Source organism: Poecilia formosa, unplaced genomic scaffold, assembly GCF_000485575.1.
Source record: "Poecilia formosa unplaced genomic scaffold, Poecilia_formosa-5.1.2 Scaffold260, whole genome shotgun sequence".
Taxonomy (NCBI): domain Eukaryota; kingdom Metazoa; phylum Chordata; class Actinopteri; order Cyprinodontiformes; family Poeciliidae; genus Poecilia; species Poecilia formosa.
Genome location: NW_006800199.1, coordinates 168,003 through 186,269, shown reverse-complemented (window position 1 = coordinate 186,269; position 18,267 = coordinate 168,003). Strand labels below are relative to the sequence as shown.

At 40.4% G+C, this 18,267-nt stretch overlaps 1 pseudogene; it reads right to left on the bottom strand.

Annotated features, from left to right (window-relative positions):
- Positions 1 to 5,253: 5,253 nt before the first annotated feature.
- Positions 5,254 to 11,240, bottom strand: LOC103150680 (putative RNA-binding protein 15 pseudogene; annotated as a pseudogene).
- Positions 11,241 to 18,267: the final 7,027 nt, after the last annotated feature.

Below are 18,267 nucleotides of genomic sequence, written 5' to 3'. Positions count from 1 at the left end.
TAATGTTCAACATTATATAAATACTTCCTTTCATGGTGAAATTAGAAGAGCTAACAACACTGCTGCAGATTTGTGAAGAGCTTAAATACAGGTCATTTTTCACTACAGTTGTCATTTAGACAGATAGGACAACGTAAAACATCTCCTTGCTGCTCTGGTGGATGAATGATTGATGTGGTCAACAACCAGGATGTTCCTCATGTTACTGTTAAATGCATGCAAAATCAGCCAGCTGTGTAGGAGAACAGTACAATAATAAATAACGAATGCAGTAAATATATTGCTAACTAATAGAACTATTTATAGAAGGTGTTCAACCTTGGGTTGAAAAAAGATCAATGCTGCCCATTTTTAGAAATGAAGTTAAAGATTATTATTAGAAATGCATCTGCCTTAAAATAAAAAAAAATCCCAGATGGCATCAGTGCAAGACGGGGCCTGTTGACAGTGAATGGTTGTGTTTTAAGGACTGAATTCAGAGTGAGATGACTCATCTTCTCCTCGGGCCCCTCCCTGGAGATTCACATGAATGATGAAGTGACTGTGCAGTGCATCAAAATGCAGCTCAGCGCCTCTTCTGCCATCTAGTGGCCACAAAAAACGCCCTGTCATCCCAGTCAATCACCCGACTGTTGAGTTTTTGTTTTGTCTTACAAAAATACGAATGCTCTTGAACTTTTTCACATTTTGTCACATTACAGCCACTGCAAAAACACAAAATTTTACCAATTATTTTTGGTCTAGTTTTTAGTACACTTGAAATTAGACAAAACAAAAAAAAACTAAAAAAAGAAAAGTATCTTTTCAGCACAATACAAGGTCAATTAAAACTCAGAGGTCCAGTTACTAAATGTTCCTCCTAGTAAAAGATCAGTATATTCACATTTTCACTGTTAATTTGCATTTTGCAGTAAACACCTGTCTATTTTACTACATATGAAACTAGTCTCGAACAAATAAATGTAAGACCTTAGAATAAAATACATCTTAAAAGAGCAAGCAGAACCTCAAGTAAAAATAAAAGTTAACACCTTTTGAAAACGATAAATTATTAGTGTCTCTTTTATGGGAAAAATTACAAACAGAGCAAGCAAACTTTTCTCTCTCTTTTTCTGCTTAACGAGGTGCCAGCCTATAAAAAAAAAAAATAATTAGTGCTCAAATAAAACGGGTCATGATCTTGACAAAACAAACAGTGGTGTCTCTGCTTGCTCTGCACCTAAGCCGTCTATTGCTGTGAAAAACACGCCATGAAAATAATCTATTTTTGTAAATTCATCAGCTTGGGGACGGGTCCAGACAGAGTCGTCACTCTGTTCGGGTTTGGGATGCCAGTTAATTCCTAATATTAATGAAAAGATACAAGCTATACGTGAAATAACCTGCCAGTGAAACAAGACATTTTTTTTTCAATTTTATAACTTATGATATAGCTATTATAAGTTATAAAACATAATATGGGGAAAATATCTTGTTCCTCTGGCAGATTATAAGTGCACAAACCTCAACAAATTTTTTAGGTGGCGTTTTAAGTGAAAAGAAGTAAAATTGGAAGGAAAAAGTAGGGAATCTCAATACCAGACTAAGACTTTAGTAATGTACTTCACCTATATAAGATCTAACTTTTGTTCTCCTGTTGTAGATGTGAACTTGTGGGTACAGAGGTGTTTGTAGTAACTAACTTGTAGTGAAACGTCTAGCTTCTAGTGACAGATATCGGTCTGAGTAACAAGTTTTAGCTCCCAAACACAAGTGTAACTTATTAGCATTCGAGGTAAATAAAGTGTAATTCAGTGTAAGTCAGTAACTTGACTGAATAAAAATAAATCAAACTAAACATTTCTAAAACCAGTGCCTGGTTTTCCTCAATCTCCATGAGACATTTGGACGTTTATGGTTGTAATGTGACAAAATGTAACAAAGTTAAAAGTTTTTTGTTTTTTTTTTCAAAGCGGTGCACATCTGAGGCATTAGAGTAAAACAAAACATCTATTACTTTATTTTAAAAAAGTAAACTCAACCTGCTTTGACTATGAAAGCCGCAGGTAATCTTACATTTTCAATAAATCAGACAAGAATTGTTTTCCAACAAAAACACCTTTATTCAAGCACAAGTTGTACATTTTACACACTAAAAGATAAATACAATTCACATAGATAAATAAGCAGTGCAAAGTTTTACCTCGTACTCACCAGCGCAGTTCGTTGCGGTTGCTTGAGGAAGTCCTCGCACTGCGGCAGCGTGAAAACTGAATAGTTCTCATGGGTGGAGATGCATTTTCTTTCTTTCCAGTCGTCATGTCAAGAGGTGATCTAAAACACTCAGAAATTCAATTAAGGGGTTTAACTTCCACTTAGCTGGAGTCTCTGAAAGAGAGGTCACAGAGAAAAAGGCCAATCAGTTTACAGAAATCCAGCAGATGAGGGCAGAGACTAAACAAAGCATCTTGAACGTTTATGCCAAGTGAAAACAAAAATGCTTTATTGGTAACTGAAAAGTAAACAACTGCAGGCTTTAAGCGGAGAAGTAGAGGAATAACTTGACTGGTAATGATCAAGTTATGAAGAATAAACAGAAATAAATACTGAACTCAAGGAATAATTATAGTAAGTGAGAGTCAAATGTATAAAATCCATTGCAAAACTAATCACACAATGATAAGAAATTTAAGGAAAACAAATAGAAATGAACAGAAAAATTACTATAAATAGTCAAAATTACCTAAGCTATACTAGCACTGAGGTAAATTGCTACAGTTAGGAATTAAAACAGTAAAATCTATTTCATGAGATTTAACTTAGTTTTTCTTTGATCCTTTTGTCAGTAATTATCTAATTCAGTCATATATTTATTTCTGCATTTATTTTTTATTTTGTCAGGTTAAGTCCTCCATATTTTTCTGATCATAGCAAGAAAGCTCTGGGATTCTTGATTAGTTTTGATATTAAAAGATTTCTATTGAAAGTAAGTTTAAGGAAGAATGAGTGACAAACTTCACGGAGCAACATGTTCATGTCGAGTCCTTTCTTATTTCTGAATATGGCAGGTTTAGTCCTCCGTAAGCCACAGACTCTGGACCAGATCTCTGCTACCTTCGTCACCGAAGTCTCAAGTCTCAACTCTGAGCAAAAATGACAACGACCTGAGCAGTGTTTTAGATATAAAACGGAAAAAAAAAATAAAAAGTTAAAACGCTTAGTTGATGTTCTAACTAGTTCTAACCAGCCAGTTTTGAGAGGGTTTGTTTGAAAGTATGAATGTCTGGTCACTGCAGTTTCATTACTAAAATTAAACACCTGAATCCTAAATCCCACAAGTGCAGTTTAAAAAAGCATTTTGCTTTCCTAAAAATTAAAGTTTAAAAAGTCTACAAATGATCATACTAAGAACATTACTGTAAGAGTAATTGTTTTTAAAACATATATTGAACAAGCTGTATTCATGCAAGACATTTTAGGGACAATTAGGAAAAGTCCCGTTTAAGAATATAAATTTTGCCAAAATTTAATGTTTGGCTTAGCGATTAAAACCTAAAAATAAAAATGTTGACAAAAAATATAAAATCATGACTGTTGCCATCAAGTGTAATTTGGTAAATAGACATTTTAATGAAAAGTCAAAGAAAGTTTTAATGCACCTTTTTTTGACACTTTTAATGCAACGTTTAGTGCAACTTTGTATTTAAAAAATCTCATTATTTACCAAATTACCCTTTATAAAGACTCCATGTTCATGACAGTGCCATGTCAGTTTTATGCACATCCCTTAAAATAGTGTATTGAAATCAACACTGAGACACTTTAAAAGTTTGCTGAAACAATGTCAGCACAAACTTGTATGCAGAAGTCACATCTTAATGTGGCCTGTCTGTGTATTAAAAAAGAAAAAAGATTTAACTCCAATTTCATGACTTTTGTTGTAAAAGTGTCCCTGCGTTAGACCAGAGCGGTCGCCGCCGGCTCATCCTCAGTTCTGCAGCAACATGACCGACACACTGCTTACCCTCCGCTGCTAGCAGCACAGAGTGGGTTCGCCGTCCGCCAGCTGCTGATCCGTCACGCCGCAGGTCATCTAAAGCACACCCAGCTCAGTGCAGAGAAAAACAGTTAGCATTATGAAACACTAAAAGCAAACCCCTTCGCCTTGTCGTCTCATTCTGACGCTCCTGCTTGTTCCGTGAAACAAGGATTTTTCACCTGAAATCTTTAAGGCTCTGCAGCAGTGACATGTCAGTGGCTCCCGTCACTCGGTGAGCTGCCTTCTCAACGCAGCGTCTGGTTATCTGGTCTCTATAAAAACTGCCATTCGTTCACCTTTGACAAACTGAGCTAGAGGTTCGAGCCGTTAATGATTTAACATTTAAAGCTCCAAAATTGTTCCTGCAGAACGTCATTTAAAGGCCAGAATAACTCATGACGTTTGGGTTTGTTTTTTTTTACTCTGAACTGATGCTGATGGATAACCTGAAACTAAGACTAACTTTACTGAAAGACTGTTGACAGGGTTTCAAAACATTTTTTTTTCTGCAGGTAAATGTTTGATTTATTGTGTCATTTGTGAAGGTTTCTGCAAGTTTAGATTTTTTTTTTTTTTTTTTTTTTTTTTTACAAACTAACAACTAAATGACCTATTTACCTACCAAGCATGATTGCCTGTAACATACGGGTAATTTCATAATCCCCGTTATGGAGAACAGGCTTGTTAAACACGTTATCAGAATGAAAGGGCTGGCAGTCGATACTTTGCAGTTCTGTTGCCTGGACATGCAGCAGAGGCGTATCAGGATTACACCGTTACACCGGTTTGAGAGGAAGAGCGAAACATTAAACTGCTTTCATTTTACATCCATGCTGGTGTCTGTACAGCTGAGTAACGTCTCTGCTGCTGCTGGACACTTTCTATCGTCACCAATTGTAAATCGTCTCGTTTTAATGCTGAAACCGGCCTAAACAGTTTTATTTTTTAACTTGTTCAGTTGCAAATTCTTCTGGAAAAGAGTGCACTGTTTTTTTATTACCTCTGTATTTTTATTTTTTACTCTGTTTTTATCTATTTTATTATCTTTGTGCGAGTATTTGCTGAACTATCCTTCATCCTGCAATAAAGGATATTTATATTATTTCATTCCACTCCATTTTCTGCTCACTGAAATGTTTTTTTTTCTTTTTTTCCTCTGGGGTTCCTAAAACCACGATTTTCTTTTTACAGCTACTGCAAATCTGAGCTGCACTCACAGTAAATAAACCAGATAATTACACTGGACCAATTTTAAAGTCTGTTGCCTTCAGGACTTTTAGGGTCCTTTAACTTATTTATAAAACTCTAAATGGTCCTAGTTCATGTTATCAGGTTTGTGTCAGCCGTTTGATCCCTTAAAACCCATCCGATGCCAAATGTCGAAATTAAAACGCATAGTATTTATTTAAAGATCAGATTGTAATGTCCTTTTTTAAGACATCTCTTAATCGCACTTTTTACTTCATTGTGATTGCATAAATTCTATAATTTTATGTTTTCCTCCAGATCCATTTAAATTTTAGCATTTTATCTGCATTAGTGTTTTTAAAGGGAACTAAGAGTAATCATGTTGGGCTAAATTTGGCCTTTCAGATAATTAAATCTAAGGCTATTTTTAGAACACAAAGTTTGTGTTTCCATCTTTACTGTAAACATTTCCTTTCCTGTTTTAGTGTTTAGCACATAACACAGACAAATCATTAAAGCTGCTGCAGCTAAATTGAGCATATTATGCATCATTTTGCACACATTTAAAAACTTTCTGCTGGTTTTATCTCTGCTTGAAGTCCCTCCTTCTTATCAGCAGGTTATAAGTTGTGAACATCACGTTTAAAGTCATTTCAAACACTGTAATACGTACCCAGCCGCCTCTTTCAGGTCAAGTCCATACCGTACCTGTGGGACTGACGCGCGTACAGCCAGCGGTGTGTCATCCCTCAGCTCCAGAACCAGAGACAGAACCCAGGCCTGCTCGTCCCGGACCAGCGTGGTGTCACAGGAGGGATCCAGCAGCAGCTTGACACCCATCGCCTTGCTCTCATTTTGCAGTTTTAAGTGCATGAATCAGATAAAAAAAAAAACAAAAAAAAAAAACAAACCGACTAAAGTTTGAACTCTACAGGCAATCTCTCCTCTCCTCCTGCCGCTTCCTTTCCCATTTTTGGCGCTGTTGCACTGTCTGGCGTGTGAAGTCTGGCCCTAACACAGAGGCCCTTCCTCTTGGAAACTCCAAAGCAAGAACTACCCACACAAACACCGCTCCTTCTTAAGCTGCTGAAGATGCCCGACCGACTCTTTGCCCCGGCGGCGCGGCCGCAGGCCGACGAAGCCGCCGCTGTCCTTCCACAGGAAGCCCGTCGGATGAAGACGCCGCTGCGTTCTGCTCCTCCGCCTGACCTCCGTGAAAGCAGAGGCCGCCGAGGTCACGCGGTGACTCCGGGCTTGCTGGAACAGCATTAACAGCAAATTCTCAATTTCGACGAAAGGCCGTCACCGAGTAAAAGTTGCGAGACACGAAAACACAGAACCGAGAGGCTTCCCTCCACTCCTCACTCCCTCTCCTGGGAGAAGCTCCTGCTGTCAAAGTGAAAGCGTCTCCGCTTTGATAAACCAACAGAACAGGTCACAAAAGTTGTCTTCCGAGGCACTCGTCTTTCCCACGAAAGAGCAAATTTATTAAAACAAGATCTATCAAGTGCTTGCCGCACGTCTGCGTGTTTTGTCTGACAGTGAAGCCCATCGGCAATGAAGTTCTCCACTTCTGTCTCCAGAAATCCTGAGTTTACAGCACATACTTTCTTTTTCTCTCTCTCTCTCTCATTTAAAACAGTACTCAAATCAAAAGCAAGAAAATCAACCGGTAAAAGTCTCTTCGGATGACGGCAGGAAGGGAGCCGCCTCCTCCTCTCCTCACGCTCCAGCCCACAGAGAGAGTAGTAATAATATCTCTCTACTTCCAGGTCAGATCAGATGAAGGGTCGTCCGTCATACACATAAAGATCTTCATTTATAGTTTACATCAACATTTTGTCAAACAGTTACATGCTTTGCTGGGGCAGGAGTTAAGATTAGCAGGCTGGATAATGTTCAACCAAACTTAATATAGCAATAAAATTAATCTGATTACAGGATGGAGACAAAAAGCATTTAAGAATCACTTTGAAGAGTCATTAAGAGCCAAATTTCACTGACATACATAAATAAGTGACACTAGATCTCTTTTTCTTTTCCTTTTTCTGATAAATGTCTTTCGATACAAACAGGATTTAAAATAATTTAGAGAAACAGTCTGCTTTTTCTGTCCATCCTCTTCACCCAGTGGTGTTAGCAGAGCTTAAAAGAACAGATACACAAGGGAAACGTTCAAGTTACCTTTTAAACTCACATCACAGCTCAACGGTCTATTCAAATCAGCTCTGATCGTCCATGCCTCCTAACTTAATAATTGTTTCAGGCAAGAACTTTGAAGAACCTACAGAAATAGTTTGGATTTTTAAGGAGATAAATTTGTTTCCAGTTTTAGTTCCTTCGCCTCTAGAAGAAAGATGACGTACTGCTGTGAGTTTGGAGAAAAGTTAAATCTGCGGATTGCAGACGTTAGCCATTTATAACTAAAACTGAAAATGTCTGCATCTATGGGACACACTTCTATGTTTGCAGACAACATAGAAGAATATAGAAAATGTAGGCTAATATCTGCTAGCACAGAACTGAATCCTAAGTGCTAGGAAGAAAAAATTCTCAAGATTTATTCACTTTTCCTCAAAATCACGGCACAGCGACCTCTCTGTACAACCCTGTTGTAGATTATATCTTCATACAATTTACCTTGGAGGAAAAAAATGAACTATACCGTTAAAATTACACATTTTTCCATTAGACAAATGTTTCTTTTCAGCTTGAACCAAACTGTCGGAAATTAGAAAACTGTGAGGTGTTGAGAAATTTAGTCAGGGATAACCGATACAAACGCACATCTGAATATATATGTTAAAGTGTAACTGGACGAGCAGTTATATTTCTTTTCCTAATCAAAACAAACAATGACGGTATTTGATTGAATTCTCTCTAAATGTTAAAAGGGTTTGACAGAAATCAATTAAATTTATGCCTAGAATAAAAATAAAACGTTCTTCCCTGGATATAAAATTTTTTTTTTTTTCATAAGGCAACATATTCATTATGAAGTAGTTTGCTCTGAGTTCCTTTAAGAAGCGTACCCTTTAAGTTTAACATGTAAAACAGGAAGTGGCAGTATGAAGTCCATCAGTTTACCATCATATAATATACTTTATCTTACTGTTGTATTCCTCTCAGTAAACCTTTCACAGCACAAAATGAACTTCCACTCTCCTACAGAATCAGATTCCACTACACTCTTGTCAGCATTTCCTCACAACTTAGAAAGATGAGAGTACAGAAATGATAAAAAATTAAAAAAAAAGACATGTAGTTTGCACTTTTCTTTATGAGGCTCCTTTAATTATGATGATCACCAGGTAGTCTTCCTCTGATTTGGCAAAGGCTTTGGCAGAGGCATCCACGAACTGCAGGGAGAACTCACATGGAGGGAAAGCGTGCAGGACTCCACTGTGCTCCTTGTCGCGGCCGCCCCCCACCGGGAGGCTGATGATCCCCGCCGCCTCCTTCTGCTTGAGGTAGGACACCAGGTTCTTCAGCGGCCTCTCTGCGGAGCTGTTGGCGTCCTCGGATTTCCCCGGCACGGCCAGGAGGACGGTGTGGCCGCTGGAGCCGGCGGCCTTGATGCGGCGGGCGACCTCGTCCAGCTTGGGCTGGTCCAGGCGGAGGCGCTGGCTGATCTTCAGCTGGGTCACCTTCCCGCCGGTCGGGCCCTCCACCAGCAGGCTGGTGGCCAGCCGCATGTCTCCGTCCAGCAGGTGCAGGGAGGCGGGGAAGCTGCTGTTCTTCAGCAGCAGGACGCCCTCCCAGGCCTGGCTCAGCCTCGGCCCGTCGGAGACCGGCTGCTTGGACGGGGAGGAGTTTGAGGCCGGATTGTCCGGCCGCTGTTCCTTCTTCGCCGGGCTCTTGACCGCGTCTCCGGCTTTGCGTTTGGGCTCTGGCTGAGAGGGGCTGCGTGTTCTTTTTCGTTTCTCCGCCAAGCTAGAGTTGTGGTTGTTCTGCCGCTCTTTGGCCGGGGTGGTTCTGCCAGAGCGAGGGAGGCGCTCGGGGTCACTGTAGCGTCCCCCGTCCCGGCTGCTGCCCCCGGGGCTGCGCTCCAATGAGCCGCCATGACGGCGCAGACCGAAGTCCCCGTTGTCAGGAGAGCGCTCCACTTTCCAGCCGTCGTCTAAATGTCTCCTTTTGGGGCCGACATCTCTGCCCTGCAACTCGCGCTCCACTGACCAGCGCCGCTCCAGACGATCAATGGGGTCAAAGCCTGGTCCTCTCATCCTGTCGTGGGCATTCAGGCCAACCCACTCAGCAGATGAATACGGGTCCCGCTCCCTGAAGCGGCCAGGAAGCGGAGGGGTGCGGTCTCTTACTCTCATCGGCTCGGCCAGGCGATGAGAAAATGGCTCCTGGACTAAGTCAAAGTGGGGCACGGGGAGAGGGAGCTGCACGAACTGCTGCTGTGGGTAGCGGTTCTCTGTCTCTGCAAAGTCCACTCTGAGTCTCCGGTCAGGGCCGCCAAGAGGGAAACCCCTCATGTGGGTCCAGGCAGCATGAGCGGCGTCTAGGCTTTCGTATTGGATGTAAGCCCACGAGTCCCCTTTCCTGTAGGCTATAGTCCTGATGGTGCCAAAGCGGTCAAACTCTTTAGCCAGTGCAGTCACTGGAACCCAGGGGCCCAGTCCCCCCACCCACAGTCTGGTTGTGGGTGTAGGTTTACCATACCCAATCTTGATGGGACTGTGACCCACCACCTTCCCCGACATGGCCACTTTGGCTCGATGGGCCATGTCCAGGTTCTCAAACTTGATGAATCCATATGTGTTGTTCTGCCCTCTGACAGTCCGCTTTATGTCCACCTCTGTAATCAGCCCGAACCTTTCAAAAGCTCTCCTGATGTCGTTCTCCGTCAATCCGGCCTCCAGGTTGCCCAGAAACAACGTCCTGTTCGCCCTCTGATCGTCCTCGGGGCTGAGTAGTTCCTCCTCACGGTAACTTTCAGGAATGAACGGAGGCCTGCTGCGGCCCTCATACAGCGGGAAGTCTCTGTCTCTTTCCAGGTCCCTGAGATGGGGAGGCAGAGGGGGCGGAGGAGGAGCGGGGAGTCGACCCAGAGCCAACTGCTGTAACCGGTAGTCCCTGTAACCCGGGCCCGGGGGAGACTGGGGTCTCTGGGAGTGGAGGTGCCTGTGTCCAGAGGAAAAACTGTCTTTACTAACCGGGGAGTGGCTCGTACGCCTGTTAATGTACACGGTCTCTATCTTCAGAGGCCGGTCGTACAGCACCAACTTCCCCCGGGCATGCTTGGCCGCCCGGGCGTCTTCGGGCCTCCGAAAGTTTACGAACGCCACCCTCTCGTGGTTTTCACGGCATATTTTCACGCTCACGTCCCCGAACTTCTTAAACTCGTGAAACAACCCGTCCTCTATCTCCTCGTCGTTCAGCTCGGAGCCCAGCTCGCTTATTTTCAGCGTCTTGTACTCACTTCCTGGGGCCAACGGAGGCCGCGGCTCGCCGCGTGAACCAGACCTGGATGTTTCCGCGGCGATATCAGCGCCACCATGCGACTTGTTCCCGGAGGAAGAACCGTAGTCGTAGCCGCTACCGATCCGACTGGATGAGCCGTGTCCTTCTGAGTCCCCCATATTTCTTTTGTCGCTGGGTAAACCTCTTCTGGAGGAAGCGCCGCCCTGAGCGGAGCCGTTGCTGGCTGTGAGAGCTGTGGTCTTCTTGCTGCTCGGATAGCTTCCTCCTCGGTCTCTGCCATCGTCGGGCCCACGGGTGCGTTTTTTCACCGGTGATCGCTCCTTCCCTTTCATTTCAAGTTGCAAACAGCTGCCACTTCAATTCAGTGATATTCCTAAATATATTCTCTTCAAACTAATATCCACTAAACTGGCGAAACTTAGAAATGCTTATCAGGCAAGCGACGTCAGCGCCATGTTGGATAAGCTGCACTACTGTAAAGTAAGTCCCGCCTCCTTTGCTTGAAAGAAGCTGATTGGTTCCGCAGCTCCCGAGTGACATGAACAAGCAAACCAGTTGGCCTATTGCAAACAGGATGAGGGTTCTTAAACATAGAAGTGAAAAAGTAGAAGCGTTATATACGCACTGGAACGATACGTCAACGCATGCGCCATATTGGAAGTGGCAGGTTTGCCTTCAAAATCTGACCAAGTTTTTATATAGGCTATATACATATATATATATATATATATATATATATATATATATATATATATATATATATATATATATATATATATATATATATATATATATATATATATAAAGATCTAGTGAATAAAATTAGGAGACAGGGATTTTATACATACAGATTTAGGCAATTGACTCAACACTAATCGCCTCTCATAACATGGCGATGTACAGATTGTGAGGCTCCTTGCGGCTTCTACTTTTCTCTTCTATGTGCCATTCTGCCGATCTCAAAGTACAATCCCAAGGAGTGAGGGTTTAATATTTCATATAATATGAAGGTTTTGAAGAGTTTTAAGGGCTTATAAAAACCCTTAAAACTCGCTGAAATGTTCAACAAACAGATGTAGTTTGTATCCAAAGCTTCTCATTAGAGTGTATTGAGCAAAACACAGCATCTCTGCTTAGCTAATTCAATTAAAATTCAAAAAATAGCTTATTGATCCCAAAGGAAAATTAAACATATGCTGCTTCCTCAAACTTGGTTTTCTTTTAAAGATTTCTAATATCATTACTTTTCATCACATGGCTCTATTGCTGCAACTTTCTGTCATTTGATGTAATTATACAACATAGGTGTAGGTATTTATAAAATCTACATATTTGAACTCTTTTGACTAATTAGAGCATACTCAAATTGTTCAACAATTACAAGCTGCACAAGCCCTGGATTCTGAGTGAGCATGTAATTCCAGATATTACCACAAGAGGGCGGGTTTGTTTCTTCTTCCTTCCCCATCAACCACGTCAACGGCAGTTGGATCAATTGGATCAAAACTACCATAAAAAGTAAACAAACAAATAAACCAATAAATAAATAAACTGGTTACCTCCATTTAATTTTTATCTTAATTATCCAGGATGCCTTTATAAAAAAATGATTAAGTGTTTATTTATATCGGATTACATATTCCGACACGTAAAGTACGATAAAAAAAAAAAATTTAAAATAAAGTAATTTCGGACATTTGGTAGAGAGTAAATTAGTGGTTGTTTTTATAATAAAACCAATTATAATTTCTTTAAAATTACTTTGACCATTAAAAAACATACATCATTGCCCTGCTTATGAATGTTTCACTTCTTTTTTTGTGAGGTTCTTGGGTTGTTTATGATTAATAAAATACTGAGTTATATTCTGTTGCACGTACTATGTAGGGCACTCCCACGCAAAGGATTACAGACTGCACAGCAGCAACTGGGGCAGAGGGGTCTTCCCTTGCTGCCAATTTAGACATTTTCATCTCCATTTCACTCATATTTCAGAGCAGATTTGCACATACAGCTCAGCGCCATCACTATCCAGTTGCAAGTGATGCTTTTAACACAATTCACTATCATTCACTATCATAAAAGGCTTAAATTGTCCCTAAAAATGGCGGCAGGCGCTTTGTCCTGTTGAACTGGCTTCCCTCTGAGAGAGACCATCTGGTGATAGTCCTCCACTGACAGACACATGTCCCAACAACAGCCTAGCAGGGCAATTTGCTGTACCCTGCACCAAAATGAGCTTATCTGTGTCAAAAAGCTAGTATGAGAGGGGTAAATGTGTTCCCGCTTTAAATCTCTGAGTGATATAGAGGTCATTTGATTGTCTGGACTGGAACAACTAAATAGTCCTGCACTCTACAGACCGAGTTATGATGACAGCAGAAATGTTTTAAAGGATTTCTTTTTTTATCTACCAGAGCAGGTTCAAGGTCGCATGAGATCCTAAAAAGAATACAAGTTGGGTTCCACCAGCCACTCACAATCACTGCAGCTCAATTAATGTCTTATTTGTCACAGAAACCTCCTTGTTCATATTAACTAGATCATGTAAGTTTCTATCAGCCCAAGTGGAGTCCCTCCATCTTGTCCTTGTTGTACATTCTTCCTTCTGGTTGAAATATAAACAAATTTAGCATCATTTCTTACTGCATTTATCTGAATAACATTTAACTACAGGGTTCCTTTAAGACAGCGGTGTCAAACTCGTTTTTGTTTTGAGCCAAATCAAAATTATAAGCACTCTTAAAGGGCCGGTTGTCCCAGAATGTATTGATAAAACCTGTTCGCAAACTGTTAAAATATCAATATATTCTTAAAGTTAAATATTATTGAACATCTTTTCACTCCCTCCAGGAATTTGTTAGTCTTTTTGTGATTTTTGTTTTTGTTTTTTGCAATAAAAATCAAAGTGTTTGTTGTACTAATTTGGGAATATTTGTACTTATTTGTGACTGTAAATGCAGCCTTTTTATTTCTCGCTGTACAGATCGTGGACTATAATATGACATCAATTAAGGCTGAGGCAGCTGTTTAGTGCAAGTAAGAAAGGTTTTGACAATTTTTGAGAAAAATCTGTAATAAACTCAAATATGTATTAGCGCAAAAAAAGAACGGGGATTTGTTGATTTTGCATGAATTTCCACAGTAATTCTCAAGAAACTGGAGGGACTGATTGATATAATTTGGCAGCAAACAGATAAAAACTGCATTGATTTGATTGATAACATATTTAATCACACTCAGTGTTTAGTCTAGAATCGAGAGGGCCGCATTAAAAGCTATGGCGGGTCAAATTTGGCCCATGGACCTCGAGTTGGACACATGCTTTAAGGTGTCCAACTCACCCTCTAGATTGTTTGTCACACATTAAGTAATTATGAAGCGATTGTTAACGTCACTTAGGCTAAAAAGGATGAATGTTTTGAATTTTGTTCTTAAATTAGCAGCACGCTCTCATGCCAGATAACAGATGTGTTTGTGAGGTTCTGCCCCAAACCTGTCACCTGTGTGGCGTCCTGATCGGTAAATCCTTACATGACGGACAAACTTGTAGCAGGTTTTGCTCAAAAGCCGTGTCAGCGAACACAGGGTGAGCACAGCCCGTGTCAGCCTGTCAGAGTTCAGCATGACCCACTTTTTTTCCACCGCCTGAACACCTGCAGAACACCGGCACATCCTCCTGCCGGAGTGAGGCGGAACATGCACGGATTATGGCCATGTTCATTTCTACTCCGTAGGCAAAGAACAATAACATTAAAAATCCCTGTAGAAAAATAAAATGAGTTATATTTCTACTTTTTTGTCATCTGTTCTGGTAACTCAGTGATATTAGCTTTGATAGAGCCGAGCTTCTCAGCTAAAATTAGAACAAGTCGTGGAGCAGCAAGCATCACCTGCTTTGACTCGTCTGGTCAAATCAGTCAAAAATCATCTGATTTGGACTGGAGTAGGATTTCAGCACCTATGAGAAGGCAACGCTGTTTGTTCAGCTGCTTGCATGAAGAATAATGCACTAGATAAATGATACCACAGAGCTCAGTGCAGGGAAAGGCTTTTTTTAGCAACTCAGAGTGACCCAGACAACGCAAACAGCACAAAGGGGGGAGGGAGGAGGGGAAAAAGGAATGGGGAGGGAGGAATATAAATGAGACTGGAGTAAGGGAAAAGTACTGGCTGCATGTGATGCAGATACAGAGTGCAAGATGTGTGAGGCGGGGAGCAGAAAAGAAAGCAGGGGCTGCAAACCAGCAGGGAGACAACGTGAAGTTGGAGGCGACTGAAGGTGAACCGCAGAGGAGGAGGAATGTGTCGCTGCTGACGTCAGGCTGCAAGAACCGGGAGATAAAACAAGATCCAAAAAGGGAGGCTTGAGGGAAAGACATCCAGAAGAAGGACAGAGGGCTTTTAGCGAGTAGAAAAATGTAAGACAAGAGAGATTCTCAAGTGAACAGAACAAAATCAGAATGAAAATCCAACATAAGAGCTCAGAGAGCTGCAAATGAAATCAAAACTTGAAATTCTGCCACACAAGCTTTGCTGGTTAAATTTTTTTTATATGCTGGGTTTGTTGACATGCAAGCAGAGTGATTGTCCTAGTGGAAAGGTCATGTCCACCGATGAGAAGATGGCAGCCGTGGATTACAAAGCAAAGCATCCTGGCAACGCCTACTTTTCATTCTACGTAATGAAATGTTTAAAAACCGTTACAGCCAAACTTCTGCAGAATTAATAGCATTTATAGCCTTTCTACGTTTTCTAAATGTTAGTTATTTTGAACTCAGCCAGCTGTTTTCCAGTAGTTTTGTTGGAAAAATACCCAGAGTTAAGTTTACCAGAAGGTTTGATTCCATAATACATGAAGAGATGAGTGCATGAGTTCAAGGTTTGGATGCAAGATAAACCTCAAAACATTGTAGATTTAAAAAATCGCAAACCGTCTTTTTCAAACCTTGTATTTCAAAGTAAAGAACTACTTTGATCTGGTATATCAAAATCTCCCAAAAAAAAAAAGTAAACTGTTTTCTCTTTTGTAAGGGTTAAAATGTGAAATGGAAAAAAAAAACTTGAATAAAATGATGTTTTGTTGTGTTTTTTGCGTATTTGAAATAAGATTAATTGTTTCCTGAGATGAATATAATATCCTTTTTATGTGAATAGGTGCAAGTTTATACGTATTTCTGCTCTTTTCATTCACGACGTCTTTTAGTTGTTCCATGAAGTTTTCCTAATGAGCGATTGAAATAAAATAACTAAAATGGAAGTGGAGAATCACTTCAAGTGGGGGGAATATAAAAAGTCCTAACCTTTATCATCTGGTGGTTTACTTAAAAAATGTTTTCACTCAATGAGGTTGAGCATGACAGCATTAGACGACAAATAATGCTTCATAGTTTTTAACTAAGATGTAGTTTTGCCAATCGGAGGAAAGCGACAGAACGGTCCCACCAGCCTGCAGTTCTGCTGAGTCAAATATTTGCGTTTATCTCTGCTGTCTAATTAGCAGATGCCCTGCAGCAGCAGCTGTGAATGTGCTCTTTGTCAAGGGTGCTTTACGGGAAACAATGAGCATTAATTCACTGTAAATTCATTTCTTAATAAAGTCTTCAATCTCCTCTGGCATTTGTCTTTTTCATTGCCTGCAGACAGTTAATGCTGTGATTAAAATAAATGTGTTGTATGCAGACCAACACAATAAAGAAAGATTAAAATAAATACTTGGCTTTTTAAACCACCAAAACTATAAAGGGAGTTGTAAAAATAGAAAAAAGAAAATGAGGAGCAATCAGAAACCCTCATTTGCTGAGACCTTAGTAAGTCTTAATTAATATTAAGGCCAGTCAGCCCCCAGAAGTCCAATTAGAGTTAATTTAAGCCCACATAAGAGCACCAATCATTTTATTTTCTTGCTTTGTTAGAGAATCTCTCAGTCTTCTGAACAAAAGAGCACAAAGGTGCATCAAACAAAACAAACATTTCTAGGTACAACTTATAATCTGCTAAAGGAAAACAGAAAATATGTCACACAAAATTAATCTGCAGAAACTTAAAGACAAAATTCCAGGTCGGACAAACTTTGCATCATGTTAATGAACTATTCATCTGATTCAGGTGAGCTGGAAGAGAGAGGAACCTAAAAGTTTCCTGAAAGCCAGTTGTAAATACTAAAGGATGTAAATACTTTTGAGTATTTTTACTATGCTGTACTTTTTATTTTTACTTGAGTAATTTTATCACGAAGTATTGCCATTCTGCCTGGAGTAAAATTTCTGGATACTCGTTGTTGGTAAATTCACTGAATGAAGATCAAACTTGTTTTAACCAAAACCTCAGCAGACACAGAAACACACCTACAGTTTTTATTAAAGTTTTACATTGAAAAAAAAAAGATTCTTTTGCCTCATTTTGTAATAATTTTATTTATATTAATTATTGTAATGTTGGTCTTTAATCTACTAAAATGTCCACATATCTTCAGATTTTGGTTCATCTGATAATGTCACTTTTAAATATAAAATTATTTTTAATGCTCTACTTAGTACTAAAGTCGCCTTTCTACCAATTACTTTGTTACCTTTGAGTAATTTCTTAGATGGATGTTTTTCATTTTACTTCAGTAAAACTGTGTTGAAGTAGTTCTGGTCTTACTTCAGTAAATGTTGCATGTATTCATGCATATTCTGCACATTTTTCTTCTCTAAATTAACAGCTTCTCATTACTTTTAATCTGACCGTGCTATTCTTATGTTGCAAATGTATCCCTACTATGCAGTTTGTTATTCTTATTTTTTAATATTTGTGTGAATATTCATGTTCCTGCCTCTGTTAAGTTGCTGCTGTGTCAACCGTGTTTCCCCACTGTGGGACCATAAAGGTTATTTCTAACGCTGCAGAGCTCACCCTGGAGAACCTTCTGATCCAAGAGATGAGCTGCAGTGGAAAGAGGAGATGTCTTTGTAACATTTGCTTCTTAAAAGATGTAAAACAATCTCCATCCTGGATGCTAGCGAAACCTCAGCAGCCAATCGCAGTGAAGTGATTTATCACAAGGCCCTAGAAGACAACGGAGAAATGAGACATACGATCCTGGGGATGCTGTGGCTCCTGGCCGCTTCAACGAGGAGCATTAACAGAGTCACAGAGCAAAGTGTGGCTGTGATAAAGATTTCAGGATGTTTTCCTTTCAGCCTGACATGGATTTAACGCACTAAAGCACAGAAACACACATTTTAAACCAAACAGATGCTTGTTTTAATCATGTTTACAGCCTAATTTAGACTCAGTCTGGTGTATTTGTTCGATATTCAGACATAAACCTCAATTGATGAAACACATTTTACTACAACAGCCAGGGAGGCGGACATGTGGGGAGCACAAATCTATCAGGTGAAGATGAAAAATGGCCACTCGATACTATCTTCCTCCTCGATCTCTGCGGGGCTAAAAAATATTGTGTTGGGTGTGATTTATGGTCCCACGGGGGTCCGTGTCTGCTGCAGACGTGCCAAGGTCTTAATAGAGCAGAGACCGCCCAGTCCGACTGCAGACACCCACAGCTTGATCAACAAACTGGATTATCTGGAGGCTGCCTTCAGCTTTACAGCAGTTTGACATTTTCTTGGGTTCTGTCTTCA